The sequence below is a fragment of the Vulpes vulpes genome, chromosome 6 (genome assembly GCF_048418805.1).
Source record: "Vulpes vulpes isolate BD-2025 chromosome 6, VulVul3, whole genome shotgun sequence".
NCBI classification, from domain to species: Eukaryota; Metazoa; Chordata; class Mammalia; order Carnivora; family Canidae; genus Vulpes; species Vulpes vulpes.
In genome coordinates, this window is record NC_132785.1 from 24,983,160 (window position 1) to 25,009,427 (window position 26,268).

The 26,268-nt window shown below is 33.4% G+C and overlaps 1 pseudogene; it reads left to right on the top strand.

Moving 5' to 3' along the window:
- Nucleotides 1–1,291: 1,291 nt before the first annotated feature.
- On the top strand, nucleotides 1,292–1,692 carry LOC112912385 (small ribosomal subunit protein eS24-like; annotated as a pseudogene).
- Nucleotides 1,693–26,268: the final 24,576 nt, after the last annotated feature.

Here is a 26,268-nt window from a genome sequence, read left to right on the forward strand (position 1 = left end):
CTCTCTCTGCCTCTCTCAATCTCTCTCTCTTCTTTCTCTCTCTCTCTCTCTGTGTGTGTGTCTCATGAATAAATAAATAAAATCTTTTAAAAAATAGAATAAAATCTAAACCAGTCTTTTTGTAATACATTTCCATGTAGTAATTTCTGGAGTACATGGTAAGAAGACTCAAGTGTGAATCTTGTTATCCTTTGAAAAAATATTAAGTCTCCTCATTAATTAAAAACATAAATGTTGGAGGATTTGAAAAAAAAACCTCTTAAATCCTGAAACATATATAATGTATGTTCTATTTTTTTATATACCCTTATTCATATATTCGTATCTTATCTATTTTAAGATGTTTATCTCAAAATGTTTATGAAATATACATTTCTACTTTTCAAACTTAAAACAAAATCAATGATCTTAGGGATGCCTAGGTGGCTTAGGCAGTTAAATAACCTCCTCCTGATTTTGGCTTAGGCCATAATCTCATGAGTCAATCAAGCTCTAAATCTGTTCCCTGCTCAGCACACACTCTGCTGGAGATTCACTCCCTCTGCCCCTTCCCCTGCTTGAGCAATAAACAAATAAATGAATAAATAAATAAATATTTTTTAAAAATGATATTAATTCTCCTTACCTACCAAGCACTAATATTCAAAACACTACCAGTTGGTAAAATATAAGTATCAATAATCCAAATGCACATGTCTACACCCACCTGGTCACGGCTACTTTGAAACTGCAGCTGCCTACCAGTCCATATCTACTAAGAAAAAAAAAATCTCTCTCAAAAATAAGGTAGACAATGAAAATATGGTTTCCTATACAATTTTATTTGTGAATAACTTTATAAACCTGAGAGGAAAACAACAATGTGTTTCTAATTGCTCTCTTTAGAATTTGATAGTAAAATCTTCTGTTAATTAGATATTAGCAAATCCTTCTCTTTTGTTCATATAATCAACTTTTGCTTGCACCCAATATGACTCTATAAAAAGTGCTTCTTTATTTTTAGAGCTTCCAGTCTCTTTTTTAGTGTGTTATACTATTGGGCCTGTTCTCTTTTCTGCAACTTAATGTGAGAATCTGTGGTTGATATCTGAAAATTTCAAAGTGAATTAACAAGTTTTGCTTTAATCCTCTCCAAATTCTTCTTAGATAGAGGCAACTATGGCGCCTCCCTTGTGGTTGAATAAACCAGAGCTTAAAATGATTGAGGCATTTTCCAAGGGTATCTATTTAGTAGGTGGAAAAAAAAGATTGCAATATTTTCTTACTGGCTGCTTAAAGCTTGGCCACAATCATGTACAACATAGTAACTACCTGGACCAGAAAGTTCATGACCAACCAACTACTTTAGTGGAAACAGATGGTCATTGCTGTCCTTAATCCTGGAAAAGCAACAATACCTAAGACAGAAATTCAGAAAAAACTAGCCAAAATGTACAGGATCATACTAGATGTAATCTTCGTATTTGGAGTCAGAACCCATTTGATGGTGGCAAGACAAGAGACTTTGTTATGGTTTATGAGTCCTTAGATTATGCAAAAAAAAATGAACCCAAATATAGACTTGCAAGATATGGCCTGTATGAGAAGCGAACCACGTCTAGAAAATAGTGAAAGGAACACGAAAACAGAATGAAGAAAGTCAGAGGGACTTTAAAAGCCAATGTTGGTGCTGGCAAAAAAGAAGTGAAGTGAAGGTTGGACATTAGAATGAATAAAGATTCTGCAGCGGCTTTATTGTGGTGATTATATAGATTTTTCATGAGAGGACTAATAAACTAAGAACTTTTATGTGTAAAAAAAACCTCAATATAGATATGTTTGACTGAACTTACACTTTTAACCACTCAAATATACAGTATCAATTTTAAGCTGTTTTTCAAAAAAATGTAGGAATGAGGTCTTCAGATATAATAAGTGGAATGCATGGAAACTGTCTCAAAAATAGGCTGATAATATAAATCTGTACGTGGACTACTATCAATTGTAGCGTTAAGAAGGGTGTCTGGGTGCTCAGTCAGTTAAGTGTCTACCTTTGGCTCAGGTCATGATCCCGGGGTCCTGGGATTGAGCCCCACATCGGGCTCCCTCCTCAATGGTCAGGTTGCTTCTCCCTTTCCACCACTTGTGCTCTCTTGTGCTCTTTATCAAATAAATAAATAAAACCTTTAAAAAACAAAAAATTTGGGATGTCTGGGTAGCTCTGTGGCTGAGCATGTGCCTTTGACTAAGGATGTGATCCCAGGGACCTAGGATTAAGTCCTACATCAGGCTCCCAGTAGGAAGCCTGCTTCTCCCTCTACCTATGTCTCTGCTTCTCTCTGTGTGTCTCTCATGAATGAATGAATGAATGAATGAATGAATCTTTACAAAAAGAAAAAAAAACAATAAAAAACAAAAAAATTTAGCCTTAAATTCTATGATCTAAGCAATCTTGTATATCACATTCTGTGATCCTGTAAATTCACATTCGTAATCGGTGTAAGATAGAAAAAAGTAGGAATGCAAATGTTAAGTCTCCTTTCACAAAGAACAAAATAGTTATTTCTCTCCATTTGTTGACAGTGACTGGCAGGACCAAAGCTTAATTTCAGAGTTCTGTATGTAAGTGTTTGAATAGTTTTCTTGACTAATGGATGGTTCAAAATGTTGTCAGGTTCCACTACTGTTGTTTTCTGAAATTGGCTGGATCCCAGAGTGGGAGTATAAGAAAAAAATTAAGAAAATTAAAGTGGTACCTCTTCCTACCATATATGAGGTCTTACATTATAAAATTGTAAGCATTAAATGGGTAAACATCGAGCAGGTTTGTGCAGCATGGTAAGCTATTTAATGGTTAGATATTAATATGTTTTAGATTATCCTCAAGGGTTTTAATTTCTTTATAACACTTTATACAAATTTTTTAAACTCTTATTTTTTGAGTAATTAATTCTAGAGTCATTTTTGCACTCTATTTTTTTAAAGATTTTATTTATGTATTCATGAAAGACACACACACACACATACACACAGAGATAGAGAGAGAGAGAGAGAGAGAGAGAGAGAGGCATAGACACAGGCAGAGGGAGAAGCAGGCTCAATGCAGGGAGCCTGACGTGGGACTTGATCCCACGTCTCCAGGATCAGGCCCTGGGCTGAAGGCGGCACTAAACCGCTGAGCCACCCAGGCTGCCCATTGCACTCTATTTTTAATATTAAAGCTTACATTCAAACTCACATTCCTGATGCTATTTTATTGGTCTAATAAAATATCAGCAGGTTTGTTTTTTTTTCTGATCACATTCAATTGTCAATTTGGGGGAGATTTTCCACCAGACCTATTTCTGGGAATGTGTAGGAACTACAGAGATAGAAACTGCCCCCACCTGAACCTATCTTGTCACCTTTTCCCTGCCTTGTTTAGGATAAGATTAACCTATATTTTCATTTGTTCATGGTCAACACCTCCCTACTCCCAGCTGCCCATAACCAGCAGACACTAGAAAGCAAGTCAGAGGACTAAAGGCTTTTATCTCTTAGCAGCTGGAATATCCAAGTTCCACTGTGAGTGCTAAGACACCCAGGATTTTGAATCCTTTTTACATCTCCAGGACCACATTTTTTTTTTTTCTGTGCTCCAATTGATTTCCTTGGATTTATCCAGCAAACTTTCCCATATTTGTAGACTGACACTTGTATTATGATGTGCCTTATTTTCATGACTGACATTTTCTACCCTTTTGCTTCCAGTAACTTGACCTGATATCCCCTGATACCTTTATACAAATCAAATCAAGTTAAAGCAAAACTAAAGAAAATCTTGAATAACATTAAACAAAGCAAGCAGAATTCAGAGCTAAAAGAATTCAGAAGTCTGTGTGGAATTATAATGCTAGTCTCATGATGGCATGTAAATGTTTGTAGATTATGTGTATGAAGCCAAGCATTTTTGTTTATTAATTTACTTTAGCATTAATAGTCAAAATTACCTCTTTTAACAAGACTGATAGTCTCACAAGGTCACTGGTCAATATTTAACAATTAAGGCAACAAAGCATCATTCTGTTCTTTGGGCCAGGACCATGGGTCATATCTGAAGGTGGCTTGAGGTATAACACATAGAACTCTACATGTCACATAATCCCAAAATAATTCCATAAATTTTAGGTGAGATGTAGTTGAATAAACCATATATCTCTAACTGGCTCTAGTCTTGAAGACCTACACATGAGCATAGCACATTCCTAGATTTTGATTTGTAACTCAAGAGGATAGGAACTCCAGAAGAGTTCAATATAGATACCATTAATTATCATGCTTTTAATTAGGCAAGAAATTTTTCATTTTAAAGTTGTCATTAAGCAATCATTTTTACTGTATATCTTTCCAAATACTACAGTACTTAGTGTCATGGTTAGTATTGCCTTGAAAGATATATAGTTGCCAGTACAAAGTCTTCTAAGAATCATAGACTATATTTTTTGAAAATCAGGGTAAAAATCTGGGTCCACTACATAAAATATGGGTATCTAAATTTTTTTTCAAAAACTTATTTTATTTATTATATATTTTGTGCTTATCTAATACTAATTATGTCTACTGAAGGTTTTGTAGGTAACACGTCAGAAAATTTTGAAGATATCATGCATGTGTGTGTGTGTGTGTGTATACACACACACACACACACACACATTTTTTTTTTTTTTTGAGAAAGCAAGCATGATTGTGAACGAGAGAGGGAGGAGCAGAGAGAGGGGTAGAGAAAGAATCTTAAGTAGGCTCCACACCCAGCACGGAGTTCAAGGCAGGACTCAATATCATGACCCTGAGATCATGACCTGAGCCAAGTCGAAATCAAGAGTCCATTGTCTAACCAACTGAGGTGCCCCGACGATATTGCTTATATTAACCAATCTATATTTCTTCAATTTTTGGTAAAATATTTATATTTTTATCTTCATATACATTTAGCTTTTTGATATTTAGCTTTAGCTTGCCAGCTTCACTCACAATGTGCATCACTTACATATATTGGACTGATATTGCATGACTGCCCACATTTTGTGACTTTTTAAAAATGCTATTTCTATTTTACAACAGGTGTCATTCAATTAAGGTTTTCAATGCTGAGAAAACTAAAACAAGTTATTAAGTCTTCTAGGCCTTTATTTCCTCCTCTGAAAAATTATCAGGAAAATATTTATCTTCCTTATTTTTAAGTAAATTTAAAATGATATACTATATATAAATGAATTTATTTTTGTACCTGAAAATTGTTGAGCCTTAAATATAACATCCTTTTTTTAAAAAATTACCATCTTTAAAAAAAATAATTATCATCCTTTCCTTTTTGATATTTAATAATTCATTATCATCCCTACATGTATTTCTAGTATTTCTAGGGTTATGTCTTTGATCATAACTTTATTATGTAAAATTAATCAAACAATGATTTTATGTTATTCCAGATATTTTTCATATGCTTTTGATCTATACTATTTAGAAGCAGAATATGGATTATGTACTAACAAGTTGGCCAACAATACCCAGGGAGAAATTCACCCACCTCTATAATATAATACATTTATAACACAAATAATATACTTTAGAGTAAAACTCATTTCAGGCATTACTAATTTTTTTTTTGGCTTTGCTTTCTACATGACCAAGGCAGTAATGGAGAAGATAATTTGAGTGAGAGAGAAAGTGGATGGTCAACATTCTTAAATTTATAAATAAATAAATAAATAAATAAATAAATAAATAAATAAGGCATATTTATTTATATCTAATTATCCTTACATGAATCCAAATGTTAATAATTTTTATTTTGTTCTGAATTTAAGAATGTACATACATATAGTATATAAAATATTTCCCATAGTACTTGGACTAGTTATATAACTGGCATAATTTTATATATTTAATATTTTATATGTAAATAAAAAGGTTTATAATTTGAAAATGTCATTTTTAAAGGTCCACTTGATGGGATATCTGGTTGGCTCAGTGGTTTGGCGCCTGCCTTTGGTCGGGGGCATAATTCTGCAGTCCCGGGATCGGGTCCCACATTGGGTTCCCTGCATGGAGCCCACTCCTCCCTCTGTCTCTCTCTCTCTCTCTCTCTGTCTCTCATGAATAAATAAATAAAATCTTAAAAAAAAAAAGGTCCCCCACTTGAAAAACAAGACTACCTATTTAAAAAGATGATTTAAACAAGAGGTTTCCAGAAAGCCCAACAGAATCTTGTTTTTGGTGAAATTGTTTTGAAACACCCTTACTAGTATGAAAGTTTTGCAGCCTTATGATAGAACATGTTTGCTTAGACTGCTCTCTAGCAAGCACAAGATACGTTCCCAAAATGTATTGAGTATACTGTCAGTTAGCAAGATTTGTAGAGAGGGCATGCTCACACAAATGGTTCTGTTCAGGTAAATGATCATTATATCCAGTGTCCGTATCATATATATTTACACAAGTTATACACAGTGTCAGGTGAACCCACTTAAATAGTGGCATGGCAATTTTGTGGTTGCTCCTACATATACATTCTTTCACCTTGACTATTGACTCTGAATGAGAACCCTTATACTTCATTTCTTTATACCAATTTATTTGGTATAAAGATCAGTGGCTATAAACTAATGCCTCCATATGGGAACTAAAAATAATAATAGAATAATGAGGGAAGCTATAATACTGACACTTAAAGTAGGCAAATCCATGGACAACTACAACAAGCACAGACTCATTATATATTTCTCTTCTAATTAATTAAGATGAATAATAGTATAGTGAAAATATAAATGTTTATTTTAGAAATGCTTCCTCTTTGTTTTGTAAATATAAAAATCGACATTAAGATTTAAAAATGGATGAAGGAGAAGAAAACACTCCTCAAATATAACTATCCTAACATTTGAAAAACTATTTTTCTATATTCTTTCTTACATTAGGTTTTATATTAAGTGCTTTTATACTTTCTTATGTACATTTATATTATGTCAGGAGCCTCTGTTCATGTAACTGCAGTCATCCTGATGGTGCATAATATCTCATCAGAGAATAAGCAGATAAAGTATTTATTGTTGCAGACTTAGTATTTTTTCCTCTTGTCCTAATATTTATCAATCACTAAAAAGAGTGCCAGGAACCACACTAAGAGTGTCTATGTTTTAACCTATGTAAGAATTATTTTGAATAATTCCTCATATTTAAAAATATTATGGTGGTACCCAGCTGTCTCGGTCGGTAGAGCATGGATGGGACTCTTGATCTTGAGGTTGTAAATTTGAACCCCCCTGTTGGGTTTACAGTTTACTGAAAAAAATGCTACAGTGATAACATTTTGGTCGTATTATTTTATATTTTCTCTATTACATACTAAGATTGATATACCATGCTAAGTTATAAATGTGCCTTAGCTCTGATCATAAACTGTGCATATAACAAAACACTTATATCATGTTCAACATGCCAAACAAGTTGTACCAAGTTATAATATTACTTGTGTTACATGAAAATACTCCTTTCAGCATTTCTGCCTTTAATTCAAATGGTCAGCAAGTTCAAAAGCGAGGTTACATAAGTATACGGACAATTCAGGTCATATTGTCAATTAAAATACCCCTGTCACTAAAGGAAAGGCATATAATTTACTAAAACTGTTGTAAAGTTTCCTGTTTTTTTTTTCCCTTTGCTTCCATTTTTTCCAGAGATGGTGCACTGAGTAATATCAGAAGTAAGCATTGTGCAGTACGTGGGAAACCTAAAATAAGTAATAAAGACTCTTTTTACACTAGCTCTCCTAAATCAATTCATTATTTCAATCTCACCATACCAATTATAGTATGTGCATTTTTTTTCTGATAAAGATACTTGGAGTAAAAAATTAGTAATGTGCCAAGTGTCACATAGCTAGTAAACAGAAGACTCAGAATCAAAGCTCAGAAATATAAACTCCATATATTTATTATACAAATATGAAATTTGAACTATGTGAGAGTAAGTGAAAAACCAACAGAACTTTAATTTTTAATACATTTGATAAGTCCACATGATTTGGAGCATGATTATATCAAATAATTATGCTTTGTAATAAATATTTGTTTTATAGTCAGTAAATTTAGTATGAATATGTAATCATGAACATTTATAAACTTTGTGTTTGCATAACAATATAATTATTTATATTTTCTTCTATTGTGTTGAAATTAAGAGAAAAAATGCTTTGGCAATAATATGTTGGCGGTGATAACTTTATATTTTCATCATATGAGAGTAATGTTTCTATGCAACAAACAGTGCAACAGATTATCATTTCAGATTCTGTTTCCTTCAAATTTCTGTTTTAATATATTGAAAATATAAGCCAAAAACCCTTTATAAACAATGTACTAACATACAACTTTTCCTTCACTTTGGAAAATGTTGCAGCTAACCTAAAAAAATATTTAAACAGAATTATATTTTTTTGTGAGTGCTTGATAAGAATGTGGTTTTCAACTACCTTGCGAAATTTTAGTACAGTTAGGAACAGTTTTTTTTAAAGCCACATATCATATATTTTATTCTTTCATTACTGCATAATGCAAAGACCAAAATCCTGTTCTCTCTGCTATCAGTTAATAAAACATTTCCTGAATTATTTAACTTCCTTACAAATTCAAACCATTTTTATGTTTTTATCATTTTTCTGTCAACAGTCAAATTCCAAAGGGAAACACTATTTATGTTCATGTTTGCTTTTATTTAAAATTGTTTGATTTTAAAAGGTGTAGCATGAGCAGCACTGTGTTTGTTTGACTCTGGCTGATATATGTTATTATGGGTTGACTTTGAGTAAATTGCCATCTTGTTTGCTTAGAAAAAGAAAGATAGAGCTAATTGAATGAAAACACCATGCAAAGGATTACAACAGTCCATTTTCTTTATTTGAAATATGTCAACACTGAAATATGAATTTGAAAGTACTATATGTAAAATATAGCAAAGATTAAAATGGTTCTTGAAGATATCTTTTGTTTAAAATATGGTAATTTACATGCAAGAAATCACATTAATTTTCAGTGCCAAACACATTTTTTATTTCAGAAGAAAGTCATTGACTTAATATTCATAGAGGCATTTTTGTTGTTTTAAATGGTTGCATTATCACTGCTGCTTTAGTTTGCTATTTTCCTATTAATCAGAAGCTTGGAGAATATATACGTTTATTAACTATAAGGATGTTTGTTAGTAAAGTCACATTTTCTTATAGTTTGTTAGGGAATATGTGTTCATGCTATAATTTCTCTTTTAAAATTTGATAATATTTTCAATTATGTTCCAAAAATTTAAAAAGAAGACATGATAAAGTGATCAAAAAGATAACTGGGCTTTTAAAAATATGTGTGATACTGGGAAAAATAAGTCATATTTGTAACTCTCTCTACTACTTAACCTTTCTCAATTTAAGTCACAAAATGCATCAATTTAAATGATATCCCACACTAATTGTTTTAAATAACTCATTTTGTAAGTCATTATCTTGTTCTTTTCAATGAAATATTTGAAGCTGCTACTGTAACTATTTTTAAAATGAAAAATTTTAAACCAGTGAGTAATCTGCCCTGCAAATCCTTCCAATTTGAATGATTAATTTTTCTCCCCTCATTGAGTTTTCTATATTAACCAAATTATCTAATCAAGCAGAGAAACCATTGTTTATCTGAATTGTGTAGGCTTTGAATTCAACCCAAATATTGTCTATTGTGTTTATAGAAACAGATTCTAAATAAAGTTTGTCCTAGCCAAATTTCTTCCCTGAATGATCTTTTCTCCTTATCTCTTTCTTCAGAATTACTCATATTACACTTTATATCCGGTGTCCTTTGTGCTTGTCTTCTGGAGAGAAGTGGCTGGGGAAGAGGGGGTGGTGGTGGTGCAGATTTAGTTTTTTTCTTGATTTTCTTAATCTTGAATTGATGGAGAATTTTTTTGGAATTTATTTTATCACATAAACTTGCCTATGTATTTCTAAATGTTATAATGGGTTGTTACATCATTCAAAGGGTGAGCTATCTGTCCTAACCCTTCCTTAGTTCTTCCATAGAATCAAGGTAAAGTGTAAGAAGTATTTGGACACTGATGACCCCTTCCTTACTCTACCGCATTCCCCATACTCAGGTACTTGGAGGTATTGGTGCTGCTAGTGAGTGTACTATGGAAGATCTTCAAGACAAAAACTTCACCATGAGGAAGACTCTCCCATTCATGCTTTATTAACTGCTCTCTCTTCTCACATATACTTCTACTTTATTTATATATTTTTAAAGATTGTATTCATTTATTTGAGAGAGCAAGGGTGCAGGAATTAGGGAGGAGAGGCGGAGGGAGAAGCAGACCCCCTGCTGAGCAGGGAGCCCATCCTGGAGCTCAGCCATAGAGTCCTGAGATCATGACCTGAGCCAAAAGCAGATATTTAACCACTGAGCCACCCAGGCACCCCTCACATGTACTTCTGCTTTAAATGACATATCTTAAGCATAGACAGATCCTGTGTATAGTTTTAAAAAAATAAACAACTTGATCTTTCGAGTTTATGATAATAGGTGAGAAAGCCCAGTGCATCTTTCAAACATATTCTGTTAAACAGATATATATTCTTGGCACCATAGATCAAATTCCCCCTTATAAGTGTAGAGTTTTCTAATACTCACCATACAATTGGAAAAAAACTCAAGTACATCACGTGTAGGATATGTGTACTCAGATCTTTCAGATGACAAACTTCATACATCACAATAAACTAATATGTTTTATGAGGTTCCTGTGATAAATCTCTGCCAGAATTTAGGTTTACTGAAGAAGAAAGCAGGATCTGTTCCTCTAGCCATGCCCTACCCCGAGTGACTCAGGTCACAGAATGGGATTATGAACAAAAGTGAATAGAGAGGTTTATGAACATGTCATACAGTTCCTAAGAAATAAGCTGAATTCAAATCTGTTTCAAGTCTTAATTCCTGACATTGGATAGATGGATAGATAAATGGACAAGCTGATAAACAGACTATGTATGTGTTTGTCTATATATATATACATATATATATGTATATACACACATTTATATATATTCACATTCTTGAATATATAAATATATAAATGAGTTTATGAATATACAGCATGTTTCTGTATTTATTTATATGTTTTTGGAATGAAGTAAAAACATGAATAGTTAGATAATTTGTGGAATAGTATATTTTAAAATATTTAAAGCCTGGTTTTAATTTCAATTCATATTACATAAGTCTATGACCTAGATACATGAGATGTTTTGGATCATATGAACCAAATAATTGAGTGTTTAAGATGATTTTTTAGTTGAGTTTGTGGCTTCCCTGAGGGCAGGATGTAGTCTTACAATTCCTTCTGTCGATGGCATATAACAGAAAATTAGGAGAGGTTTGGACTGGCATGGATTGGTGACTACATTGCCTATTGAAATACTTTGGAACAAATTATACAGGCCTATTAGACAATTTTGAACAGAATGTCCCAAAGGACATCAATTAATATTTTCCTTTTATAGGGTATATAAAACTCTGAGTAGAAATTGTATTCATGGGATCTTCTCTTTGCCAAGGGTTTTGGTGAATACAGAGACATTTTTGTAAAAAAGTAGTAATTTTAACTTAATGCCAGCTTTTGTTCTGACTGCTTAATTCACATTTATTTTGAATATCTATTGTTGAATTCATGTATTTATTGGTATAAGTGAGGAAACTAATTTTTTTATGGTGAAACTATGCTTAATTACAGTATCTTACAATCTTAGTGTCAGACAGTAAACATCACAATCTATATTACATTCGATGAAACAAAACATTTTTTATTTCCAGGAATTGTCCTCAGATAACTGATATAGTCTATACAACTGTAATAACTTCCCACAAGTTTTTAAAAACTTCAACTATGTGATTGTGTGAGTATATATGGTCACAAATGCATCTTCTATCATTTGATGATCATGAATTAATGCATTTTATAGCCCTCAGTTCCAAAGGTTGTTACTGAATATGAATTTCTTTTAACAACAAGATTGTTATAGATTTGTTTTAAGAAGATACTCTGGCTACTGACAAAGGTCTGGTTGCATTTAAAAACAAAACTGAACAAAACAAAGAGCTAGAATAAAGGAAAGGAGAGCAACTTGCCATCATACTGAAGATAGACACATCAGGCTATATTGTCATATTTCAGCTCCAGATCAACCAGGCTGCAGGAATCATCATAAATATCTGACACGTTTAGGTTAAAGTAAATGTTTGGGCATGACAACAGCTAGGAAATAACAGCTAACTGATTGTGTACACGTACAGTATAACCTTAATGCTGGGTATGGCCCTCATTATATCTGGGTTTTCCTTATACTGTTAAAAAAGGAAGTATCTCATCTGAAGTTGCAATTAAAAGATTTATATTATTTGTTACATATCCAAGTATTGGGATTCCTTAAGAAAAATTGCTTACAAGTGGGGAGATTATGTGGTAAAATTAACCTAAAACATTAAACAAATTAATTTAGCTAAACACTTTCATAACAAAGTATGTTTTAAATTTGGATGTTTTATGAACAAGTGCTTTCCTCCATGAATTCTATGTGCACAGATAAATGCAACAAACAGATTAGTAGCATCAGTAAAATGCTACAATGTCAGCATGTTAAAAAACGTACTGTTATCTAGCTTGTATGGAGTTCTACGATTTTGTATTTCTTTGAATATTGAACTTCTCTGAGGGAAGCAGCAAAAACCTTTTGGTGTTTGTAAGGGGATTTAGGTTCATTTTTAAAGATCTCTTTTAAAAAGACTGAGAGATTGTTTCAGACTATAAATGTCTTTATTGGAATTATGCTCTTACCCTCATTTATTTTAACAAGATTTGTAATGCATTCTGGCCTTTGATCTCTTAGTTTGAAACACTGCCTGTTGTTCCATTATTCCGCCATCCATTTGCAGATAACAATACATCAGAACCTTTTTCTTGCTACAGAAACAATGCCCTTTATTTGAGAAAGGACATTGTTTTGACAGATAAAGTAGGCATTTGATAAATTGAAACAGGTTCTGAATTATTTTGAGGGGAATGTGTGCTACATCTGTCTGCTGATTTTCCACTGAAGTAGTACTTAACTTTCTTGTCTGTTTGTGATTTATTGAGCTACAGAAAAGGTTAGGAAAATTTCATGGCTCTTCTCATATAATTTGTAAGTGAATCAAACAGCATTTGTTAATGTTTATGATACTTAAAAGGCAAAATTACTCCCAAACATTTATTCACAATATATATGGTAGTGACAACTAAAACAAAAGGAAAGAGCAAACAGAATTATTATTTCTCCATTAGTAAATTCCATGCTGGTGTAAAAGGAGCACTAAGGCAAAACTATCATCCCAGTAATTTTAAGTAGCATGGAATTTCAAATTAGATCTCATGTTAATAATTTATTCTTGGAAAAATACAGAAATAGTACTATGAGGAAAACACCAAAAGCCATCAGGAATGAACTCTCAGATACATCTTAAGAGCTCTGAGGAAAAACCATATTGATAGCTTATATTCTTTTTTTTTCCCTAAATGAGTTTGTAACTTTCAGTGTTCTTCTTTTCATAATATTAAAGAGTCCCCTTGAAAGGGCAATTAAGCCAAAGATAAAAAGCTTCCCAACTAAAACTTTTCACTGATCACAAAATTTTATATAGCATTTTCAAATTAGTAGCCTGTTCTTTCCCATGTAAGTGAGAAGTAACAGAGAAAATGGTATTAATATATAGTACAACTATGTTCTAGTTAACTTTACTATTAGACATTTCAAATTTTAAAATCTTTTTAAATTTTTTTAAATCTAGTTATCCATTCAGTGTTTAGGTAAGTGGAGATAGAATTACCATCCCCATTTAGCAGATGAGGACACTGAGTGAGAAAGAAATAAAGGTCATGGAATTGGGGCAAAGGTTCTTTGCTGGAAGACTTGACTTTCTACTACCTTTTTTAGTGGGCAATCCTGCCAGGAGCTGCATAAAGCTTAGGAGTTAAATGCACTACATGGACACTTTCTAAGTATTATTAAATACCTGATATGAAAAACACTTAACGATATGCCAGAAACAAATACACAAGACATAGTAACCAACTGTTCTGGTTCCTTAAACAATATTGATTTTTTTTTAATTTTTTTTTATTTATTTATGATAGTCACAGAGAGAGAGAGAGAGAGGCAGAGACATAGGCAGAGGGAGAAGCAGGCTCCATGCACCGGGAGCCGGACGTGGGATTCGATCCGGGGTCTCCAGGATCGTGCCCTGGGCCAAAGGCAGGCGCCAAACCGCTGCGCCACCCAGGGATCCCAACAATATTGATTTTGGAATTACTCTTTCCTTCTCTGTATAGTTTCCTTTTTTTTTTTTTTTTGGCGGGGGGAGGAGTGGGTGAGAAGGCTATAATAATATACAAAAATATGAAATATTTAATATGCTATGTGAATTTTCAAAATGTGCCCTAATTTTCAATGAGAAAAGGAGGAGGGCACCTGGGTAGCTCAGTGGTTGAGCATCTGCCTTCGGCTCAGGTCGTGATCCCGGGTTCCTGGGATTGAGTTCTGCATCAGGCTCCCCGGAGGGAGCCTGCTTCTCCCTTTGCCTATGTCTCTGACTCTCTCTCTGTGTCTCTCATGAATAAATAAATAAATAAAATCTTCAAAAAAAAAAGAAAAGAAAAAAAGAGGTTTAGCTTACAAATTGTGTGGTAAAGAGAATAATGTCCTAGAAACTAGTACTTTAAAAAGGCTGATGAATGAATAGAGAGCAAGTATGAAAGTATTGCTGTGATAAGACCTTCCCAAGATGTACATTTTAAAAATACAATATATAATAACAGTGGCATCTGGGTGGCTCAGTCAGTTAAGCCTTTGAATCTTGATTTTAGCTCATGAACTCAGGGTCGTGAGACTGAGCCCCACGCTGGGCTCTGCACCCAGCAGGGAGTCTGCTTGAGATTCTCTCTCTCTCCCTATGTCCCTCCCACTCATGTTCTTTCTTTCTCTCTAAAATAATTAAATAAATAAATAAAACCCTTAAGATACAGTATACAATAACATATATAGTATACTTTGTAACAAAAAGAATTTGATATTTCCTACAGCTTCTTAATTTTTGTTTTCTTTTATCAGAGCATGTCTTTATGGCTTTTCTTTCTTCCTCTCAGTTCTCTCTCCCAAACCCCAAAACATACACACATACACATACACACCACACACACATATACACACACACCCAGTCCTGAAAATGCCAAATTCACAGTTTTAGGTAAGGTAATCTATTCCTGAAGATTCAAGCATGACTGAATTGTTTTTATATTCTTTTTGAGTCACTTCTAAATAATGTAGCTTAATTTATAATTAATACATCTGTTGCCCAAATATATAGTTATCAGTGTTATAATTGCTGATTATCGTGTTGCTACTTCCCATCCCCAACAACGTTCCTGTATGCATTCTGAAAGGTAGGAAGTTGTGTAGAGTAGGGTAATTCATTCAGTTCACAAATACTGAGCACCAATATAATTAGGGTTCAGGCATATTCTAGTTACTGGGAATTCAGTAGTGGTCAAAACACTCAAAAACTTGCCCTCTTAGAACTTAACCAACACTGGGCTTAACTTCTCCATGTCCCTCCTTCACTCTGACCCTTTCTTTCCCTCCTTTCTTTCCTCTTTTTCCCTTATTTTATTCACTCATGTATTTATTCATACAGTCATTAAATAAACATTTACTAGAAACCATTGTAAGACACTAACCTTAAAAATAGCAACACTGGAGACAACCAGTAATCTATTAAATATATTTACCACATATAGAACCCACTGTCTTTTCATTTTATAGGTTTAAGTATGGGCTCCATCCCACAACAGCCATCTCTCTATCTGGGGCCTGATAGCAATTCACCTGATTAGCCTCTTCTAAGATTGCATGGTGTGAAGCAGGAGATGTTTTCATGTGAAGTGAGAGCCCACAATATATTTCTGATAAAATACAATTGGAACAAGTGGACACACATATCCTTCCAGTGACTTTTGACCAAAAATAATAAACTATGTATTTCTTACTTTCATTTGTTTTTTAACGTTTTAACATCATGGGACCATTTCAACAAACTGTCTCTGTTTCTATTAATTTTTGTTTCTTTAAAGTAGAGGAGTTAAAGACCTATTCTTATTTTAATTTTCTACTAATGTACAGAAACTGCTGCACTTTACAGAAACAAAGATCTATATCTTTAACATCTATGCTGAGAGAGAATTCAGGCTCTTTCTTCCCCTCCATAGTCTAGCAGGCACTATTGCTACTTCTGTCCCCATTTCCTTAATGAACATCAAGCAGTTTATATTTTCATAAGCCAGAATATTTTCCTCCATGTGTTTATTCCTTTTGCCTATAATGCCTATAACCCAAACTTTCTCAACTTTGGCACTGTTGACAGTTTAAGACAGTTCTTTTTTGAGGGTGTGTGTGTGTGGAGCTATTTTAGGATTATAGGGTGTTTAAAGCATCCCTTAGCTCTACCCACTAGATATCTGTAGAAGACTCAACCACTACTGGTGAAAATCAAAAACGTTTTCGGACAAGGCCAAGTATGTTTTAAAATTCCAAATTTATCTGCTTGGCAATCACTGCTTTAACCGCATCTGCTTGGCCAGCAACCTTAAGCATAACTTTTTTGAAGCACTTCCTGGCCTTCCAATTACAAATGAAGACCCCAGGCTTTGTGCTTCCAATGTAAATTTTTTTGCTTTCTCTTATTTCACTTATCTAACTGTCCCTCACACATTATCAGTTTCTCAAGGGGAAATGCTTTTCTTTTTTTACACCCCTAAAGCCTGTTTTCTAGTAAATGTCTATTGCACAAATTCATGAATGAGAAAAAAATAAAGAATAAGAAATAAAGAATAAGTGGCATTTATAGATGCAGATTCATTAGAAATAAACAACCCTGCAAAAATTGTTATCCAGGTACATCAATGTACTAGTTTTAGATATCACATAACACAGGGACTTTGAAAACTGTGAAGTGCTCTACAAAACAAAGCAATTACCATACACCTCCCAACTTTCCTTCCTGGACTGTTTGTTATGGAACCAACAAGGTTCAATCAATTTCAACTCATATAATGTCAGAGAGAAGAGTCAGATTCCCAGGCTAAATAAAGTATTACCATCATCAGTACAAATTTTGAACTAGCTTAAGGAGCGTGTGTTTGTGTGTGTGTGTGCATGTGTGTGTGTGTGTGTGTGTGTGTGCGTAACAGAAATGGTCATTGTAACCATTTTAAGGGCCTGCTGCTATTTCAGTAAGAAGTTTACATTAGGCTATGAGAATGTAACTGAACAGTATTTTCCAGCTTAGTTATTATTTACATTGGCTATCACTAAAATTTGTTTCTGTGATACACCTGTTACAAGAAACAATATTTCTTTTGCACTATATTCCCATCAGGCATAAAACATATCAACTATCCACTGATGAAACTAATTTCCAAAAGCTTTCTTCTCAGACTAATGTGGAAACTAATGTTATAATTATAAATTGCTTATACCTATTAAGACTCTCAGCTCTAATCCCATATATTTCTTGTAAGCTAGATAATCATTTAAAGGAGATTTTATATATTTTAAACCTATGTCTATATATCATTATGTTTCAATTATTTTCCCAATGTTATTTATTTTGAAAAAGCAAGGTTTTAGCAATAATTTACAAAGCTTTTTTTCTCTTATGCAGAAAGTCAAATGACTATATTTCTAAACAGTATTATTTTATGAGAAAATTACTATTATTCCCTCAAACTTTTAAAATTATAATCATTTTTTGTGCTTCAACCTTTTAAGGAAAGCTTCTATAATTGGCTTATGTTCAAAGGATATGAAAAAATATGTATTCATTAAGATGTCAATTAAATTTCAGAAATAATTTTAAAAGTGGAAAACAGAACAAGCAAGAATTCTGAAAAATGTAATTAGAAACAAAGGCCCAGATTACTGCTGAATGAAATGTCAAGCTAAATTCCCAAAATGGTAAGTGGTTTAAATATTAAATTATGTATGAAACATTGTAAAGAATAAATATGTACATAACTTATGATGAATAAAACTATTCAGTATTTAAACCTAATTAAAGGGAATTTCAGTAATTAGTCTTGAACTTTCCCTAATAATGATTTTATGGAAACTATCAAAGTGAGTGCTCTGTTCTGCCATTCTTTCTGAAATATATCACTTGCAGACAAAAGCAAAAAAAAAAAAAAGGTTTTAAGAAAATTTGAAAAGCTTGATATTCCTAATAAAAGTTATCAATATACTTCTCATTTTATTTAGAATCAGAGATTGCACACAATAACATCATAATGTTTAAGTTCCATTCACTGAATGACTACCAGCCATTTCAGTCAACATTATACTTAGTTCCATTTATTCAGGAAATTGCTGCTTTCTGCAGTTAGTTTACAGCATGGACAGATGGTTTCAGTTGTACCTACCTCTAGGTACAAAATTACAAAAGGTTACATCTATAGGTTGCACTCTTTTTGAGAAAAGAAATGAACATGCCAAAGTAATCTTGAGCTATTAAGGATCTTGGATACATTAATGCAATCTCCCATTTCAGGGAAAAATCTCATTTCTAACATTCTCAAACTTAGAGATGGCAAAGCAATTTCTTACCTTCCTGGACAATGTTTCTTTAAATATTAGAGGAAACACCTGTGTTTAGGATATGCTTTCATGTGTCTTCTACTCACTGGTCCTAGATTTTTTTCATATAGAACACTGAAGAGAGAGAGTGAGCAAGAGAGAGAAGGAGGAGGAGCCAAGGGAGAGGGATAGAGAATCTCAAGCAGACTCCCCATGGAGTGTGGTGCCTGACATGGGGCTCAATCTCATGACTCATGAGATCATGAGATCATGATCTGAGCAGAAACAAAGAATTGGATGCTTAACTGACTGAGCCACCCATGTACCCCCCAAATATATAAAATTTTAACATTCTCTTTCAGTGATGTGCAGAATAAAATTCTTAAGAGGCTGTCTTAATTTTGTGTCTATTTTATGGAATGGGATAATGGGAAGTAGCTTCTAATTCTGTCAGAGAATATCTGACTAAATCATAGAATTTACAGTAGACTTTGAGGCCTACATCCAGAAATGAAGATCATTTTTTCTGAAGAATTTATAAAAGCTGACTCTTTAACTCATCTTTCATGGGAAATTGAAAAAAAAATTAAATCCAACTCTAGTTAAATAGCAGCAACTAAAGTGAATTTATTGATTTCTTAATGTAACTAGGGTGTTCAAAAGAAGGATCCGGTTTCAAAAAGACTCAAAGCTTGTCTTCAAGGATCTGTGATTCTCTGGGGTTTTTTGTTTGCTTGTTTTTGTCTGTTTGTTTTCTATTCTTCTCTGTGGTGGTTTCATTCTTAGGCAAGGTTTCTCTGTGCAGTTGGCTAAAATGACCACTTATCAGATCTAGACTTCTGTTTTCCTTCCAAGTAGTAACCCGAGATAAAGCAAAAGGATCTCCTTTTTGATAGTTTGAGGAAATCCTAAAGATGACTTTGTTTAGCTCACTTAGGGTTATGTGTCAATGGCTGAAATTCTATATTTTAACTGTTCTTAGGTGATACAGATATTAGTATATGGAAAGGAATAATAATATTAATAATAATAATAATACTTTACCAATTATAGGTGCATTTCCATTTTCAGAGATTTTTAATATGTATGTACTATTTGAACTTAAGAACAATGCTTCCAAAACACAGACTGAATATTTTACCGACATCAAAGATAAGGAAAACTGTCGATGAGAGAAGTTACATTATGCATTCCTAGTCACATAATTAATTAGTAGGACAGTCTGAATTGAAATGCCAGTCTCTTAATAGTAATTTCGGCTGGAAAACAACACTAGTGTGGAGGCCAGAATTTGGACAGTTGTTAGAAACTGCATTTAAACAATGTTATTTCTAAGTTATTTATGCAAGTCCAACTGCATTTTTAAGTAGGAAATTTGGAAAAATAGAGAACGTGTGGATTAGAGGATACTACACAAATGGATTAATACTCCTTATTCTAATATGTGTACCCTCTAGTTTATTGTGATCTTTAGTAGTAAGATTTAAGGAGTAAGATAGATGAATATGAAATGAAAGCAGTTTCCATTTTTTCCAGTAAAGTTTCATGATTCTTTTATTATTCATTTCTTTGTCCAGTTAGATAGAGTAGCTTCAGTATCTCCGGACTACTAGCTATCTTTTAAAGAGGAATGTAGGTGGGAGTAGAAAGTGCTTGTGATGGGGCAAGGGGGTTAAATAAAGACAAAGAAGAGTTTGACTAGGGTGTGAAAATCTGTAGATGCTGAAATATGTAGATGATGTAATTCTGAGGACTTTATATAAATTTGAGAAGTGACTCTTCAAAAAAGTGAATAATCTTAAAAAGAAAGGGTTATGATGGTCACATGTTGTAAGTTTTCTCAACCTCTCCCATAAAGTATGCCCCACAAATTTAATAGAATTAACTGCATGGGTGTTAGAGATAGTTTTTCAAGTCCATACCACTCTGACACCAGAGTATTTGGCTAACAGTGGCTGAAATGGAGCTCTGGCCAAGAGACAAAATGGATGCTAATAAACTGGCTTTTGTGGTCCCCACTAAACCATTCAAATGAATCACTCACGGATGCCAATTTGCAAATCTGGATGGAGGGTCATATGCTATCAGGGGGACCTGAGAAAAAAATAACCCTGTGATATTTGCTAGTCAGAAGTTTTGAGGAATTTGATTCTGCCTTAGACGTACTGCCCCATAATGCCCAAGGACCCCAAGGAGAGTATGGCATCCATAGATTTAGAAAAAGAAAAAAGATGTCCACCAGTACCCAATTTCTACATTTTACTTCCCATGAAAGTGACCAATGTATAATCAATTTAAAACTGCAGACACCTAGAATTAGCATATATTGACTGTATGGCTCTTAGAATACGCACCTGAACAATATTCTTATAGAGACAGACATTTTCAATTACTATTTCCAGGGATATTCTCTTTGGCACCAGAAAGCCTAAATAATTAGATGACTGGTAAAAAAAATTCTCCATTTGGAGTGTACACAGCATATGTGAAGTGAGAGGGATATTTTGAGAGTCAGTTTCTATCAAAGTATTTTAATTGGCAAGAATAAATAATATAGTCCCTCTCACCATTTTATATAAATTGAACCTCCAAAATGTAATAGGAATGTTAAAAATGCTGAGAAATTCATGCCCAAAAAAAGCACTGAAGCTAACCCCAAAAATACACTAGCTCATACTCTTGAGGGATACAATTAGTCCTCCCCTAATTACTTGATATTCAAGAGGATACCTCAAATTTAATGTATATGGTATTGTCATTGGCCATAAAGGGAAGACCAGTATATTCTCACAATATGCATCAAATTAAAATAACTCAGAAGACCATGGCCAACAAATATCAGTTGAATGATTTGATACCATCTGATTTCATTTTGTTTCAAGAAAAGAACACTTACTTTGGCATTGGTCAACTATAGGTGTTTTTGAATATTACTTTTTGGTATGAAAACAAATAATATGAAAATATCACTTTACCTAGTAATGATATATTTTTTAAGGATTTATTTTTTTGAGAGAGAGGGAGAAAGAGAGAGAGAGCAAGCACATAGAGGGAGAGGGAGAAACAGACTTCCTGCTGAGCAGAGAACCTGATGCTGGGATCATGACCTGAACCAAAGGTCGACTGAGCCACCCAGGTGCCCCTCTAGTAGTGATATTTTAAACCATAGGACATATGTCTCATTGCAAAACCGAAGTCTATTCTCCTTTTTAAAAATAATCCAAGATAAGTAGAAGTGAAACAGTTGGTTAATCTCAAGAAAAAGTAAAAATTAGACCAGTGGCATGAACAGAAACATATTCAAAATAAATATAAACCAAAATATAATAAGCAAAATTAAAAATGTACAGAAGAAAATATGTTAATGTTTTGGCCTTAACATAAAGATTTCACAGGCAAAATCTAAAAAGACCAATCCTCTTGTCCTAGCACTTCCAACCCCTAATTTCCTTTATAATATAACATATTTTAAGATACATATTCTATGTATGTTATATATTATGGAAACATATATAATGGTGTGGCATTTAACACCATGTTTACTACCAGATGCACTTATCTATTATTTTCGTTGTTTGTTGTCTCTTTCCTTCCGCTAGAATGCAAACTTCATGCTGAAAGCTCCATGCTTTGTCTGTTTTATGCCATGATGCATTCTTAGCACCAAAAACTGTAATTTTATGCCTAGCACATGCTCAGGGCAAAAGACTTAAGACTCTTGGGCCAAGGAATTTAATTTTCATAGCATTACAAGCATCAAGAGAGCATCAGCATATTTTGTCAGTTTCCCCTTAGTCCCCAAGTTCCATGAGGGTAATCTGATATGAACACAGGTAAGTCCTGCAAATACAGTGGGTTTGTATTAAAGCTAAGGAAAAACAAGCTTATGAATTTGCCTTTTATAATGAGGGGTAAACAAGCCTCCACTCCGTGTAGAGGAAGATATTACTTCATCTCTCAGAGTTTCTTATTGCAAACACAATCCTGAGGAATGACTTATGTAAAGAGTAACAGAGGTTTTGTATTCTTTGGCATATACTAAGAACATGCTGTTATACTCTGTGGCCATGGATCTTGTCCAACATATCTGTGTGTGGAACATAGTAAAAACTAAATAGTCACTGAAAAATAATAAATCAATGAACAGATCGAAAAATCTGAATATGTTAAACTTTCAGAAACTATATAATAAACAACTCTACAAAGTGAAAGTTAGGCACAGGCTGTGAAAAATATTCACAAAGGATTAATAGCCAGAGGAAATAAATATATAATCTGAAAATCATAAAGAAAAATACATATGAGCCAATAGGGAAGACATGAACAAAGGATAAGAAATGGAAACCCAAATAGCCAGTAAAGAAATGACATTTCCTGGCTTCAATAGTACTTAGGAGATTGAAAGGTTAAGTTTTATGAAAAGTTTTATGTTTCATGTTCTTCAGTTTGCAAATTAAAAAAAAAAAAGAAAATATCAAGTGATTGTGACAGAATGTGGAAGAATACTTTTCAGAAGGAAAAAAGAAAAAAATATAAACCATTCATAAAAAAATACCATGTAGCAGTTGAAATAAACAATGGCTACATCTATCAACATGTGCAAATATCAAAAGCATAATGATGAGTGAAAATAGGAATGTGTGGGAAAATTCTAAGGCTTTAAAACATAAAATAATAGTAAGGTTATTTATAAATGCTTACATGTGTGGCAAAAATAGTTAATATCCAGAAGAGTAATAAATGTCAAACTGAGGGAAGTGGTTATATGTAGAGATGGAGAGAGATGAATAGAATTTGATTTGAGATAATAAAGGGCTCTTATTAAATCTCTATATTTTTTTAAGATTAAAAGCAAACAAAAAAATGTTTGGCAATATAGAATGCTGGGCATTCTATATTTTTTCCATAATCTGAAATGTTTCATTATAAAGAAAAAGCTAGGTATCAGTTTGTAGGTAAATATTTAAAGTCACCACATTTGGCAGAGAACATAAAACAAATCTAATCCTTTTAGCGTAACATGATGTGGTAATCAGAGTAGACTGGACATGTTTCTGTACCCAAAATGATTTTATTCTCTCTTGGGAAGTTAAGATCTCTTGGTTCTCTCTGCTAAAGGCTTGGTTTCTAGGGTCATCTGATGATAAGATCTTGTCTTAGTCACTGTCCTCTAGCAATTATAGTCCCGATGTAGGTCATAAGCTCTGAAACCACACCACCTGCATTTGAAACACAAGTCTTCCTTTTCATAGTTGGCTGCTCCTTGACCGTTATTTTTATCTGCTTTATGACACAGTTCACTTAATTGTAAAATGGTAATAGTAATGAAAGTGTATTTCTTCTTTGGATAAATACCTGGTCAATTTCCATCCACAACTTTGACCACTTTCTTCATCCTCAATTTGGTTCAAGAATCCTCTCATTCTTGAAATGACTCAAAGAAAGGTGAGCCCATTCCCATTTCTGGTATGGATACTGGTTATTTTAAGTCAATCTATGGCATCCCTCTAGACTCTACTGTTCATTTATGAGTGGGTGTGTGACCTAAGAAGAACAATCACACCAAAGGAAAAAACCTTATAGTATGTCTTTGACTTACTCCTTTCCCTTCTAAACGGAATTGAACAAAAAACCATGGCCTTCCATTTCCATTGGTGATCATCTTGTCCCATGAAAGGAACTAGGCTGAAGATGAAGGGTTAATAAAGCAGAGCAGAGGGGCAGAAAGATTGTGAGTTTTGATGACATGAGTGGGCCCCAGACAGAACTGTACCCAAAGCCTGCCTTATCTCTGAAATTCCAATTATTGTGCGATATTAAATTTCTTTAATATTTAAACCAATTTGACTTAGCGTTTTCTGTTACTCACAGGAGAACACAATAACTGATATACTATCTCATATATTGAACTGTAAAAATAAATGAGAAAAATTTATAATGCACCTAGCAAAGTGCTCGGCACATGGCTATTTTTAGCTAGAACAGGTGGGCCCTTATGTCTCCTTTGTCAACACGTTTCTTCTGTACTTTGGGTAAGTTGCTTCTATCAATTAGCCTAATCCTCATGTAACCCTTGCTTTTTTCCCACAATTTTCACCTTCCCCATACATGGTCTGTCTTATAAACAATGTTATTGATACACAATTAGTTGATATTTTACAGTTCAGTGGCTAGCATAGTAACTGACACAAAGGAAGCTTTGTGTTCTTATGTGTGGATAAGAACGATTCTTATGACATTTATACATCTGCCTTACTTAGCCTCCCACAGGAAAATGGTTCATTTACAAGTGGATAATCAATTATATATTTACAGATACAAAAGCTTTCACATGCTGGTATTTTATCATATAAACTTTGAAACTTTGTAAAGTTGGTTGTTTGATTCTGGTACTATAGCACCCTAAGACTTATCCTCAGATGCCATAGCTTAATGGGAGTCTCTTCTCCCATTGTTCACTCTTCATCCCTCGCACAAAAATTATGAGATCAAAGATAAATAGAACAATTAGACTCTCAGAAATGTCAAAGGAAGAAGGAAAACAGCAACTTTAAATATAAGGTCATATTTGTAAGTTAGTAATAAAACATTCAACTGGTTCTTAATGCTATGTCTTAGCAGTTATAAGACATTATTTAGGAGAGAAGAAAAAAATAGGGTGTGTGCATCTAAAATAAAGTATTGAAAATACTATTTTGATAATAGCAAGCACAAAAACACTTAGCATGTTCACTCAAACACGAATGTTTAATCCCCTGAATTCTTTAAATCTCTGATCTCCTTTGGGAATGAAATAACTTCAGGGCTCAATTTGTACTGGTAGCTTAATGATTAAAGATGAAAAAGTCTTTGCCTGTGCATCTGATTTTTATATGCCTTGTTTTACTGCAAATCCTATTAAAATAAACTCTGCTTTTAGTTGCTGTGAGTAATTGGATCCAGTACTTCACAGTTGAAAAATGTTGGCTTCCATTTTTAATCTTTCTTACTAAAAAGGATGACACTAGAAAACAAGAGGGCTGTAAGTACTATGTAAGATACAATTGTCCAAATAAAATGTGAAAATAGTCTACTACGTAAATTGCATATGTCTATGTGTTAGGGACAACTCAAAGCTGTTTGTGATAGTACTTTTTTATTTGTTGCAAATAAAATGAATATGGTAACTTTTTCTTTAATTGTCTGCCAATAAAGCAACATTATATCTTAGGCCAAAAATAAGAAATCTAATGCTGACCTTTATGCTCTATATTTCATACCCAAAAACTAATCAGATCTAAGTATAATTCTGTAAAGCTTATACATGTGAGTACATGTCCGGGTCAAAAATAGGAGCAAAGTGGGGAGACTATGAGAAGAAAAGGCTAACATGATTTTGCCCCGTTAGCCCCAAGACTTGACATTTACAATGATTTCTTGCTAAGATTTTTGCGATGACAGCAAAAACATTCTCTTAAAATAACTAAGAAATATGTAAAAGTAATGAGTACAAGTTACTGTGCACCAAAAGGTAAGTAATAAACAGGCAGATCTGATAGTGGCCTCTAGTTCCTCCTCAGTGAGGA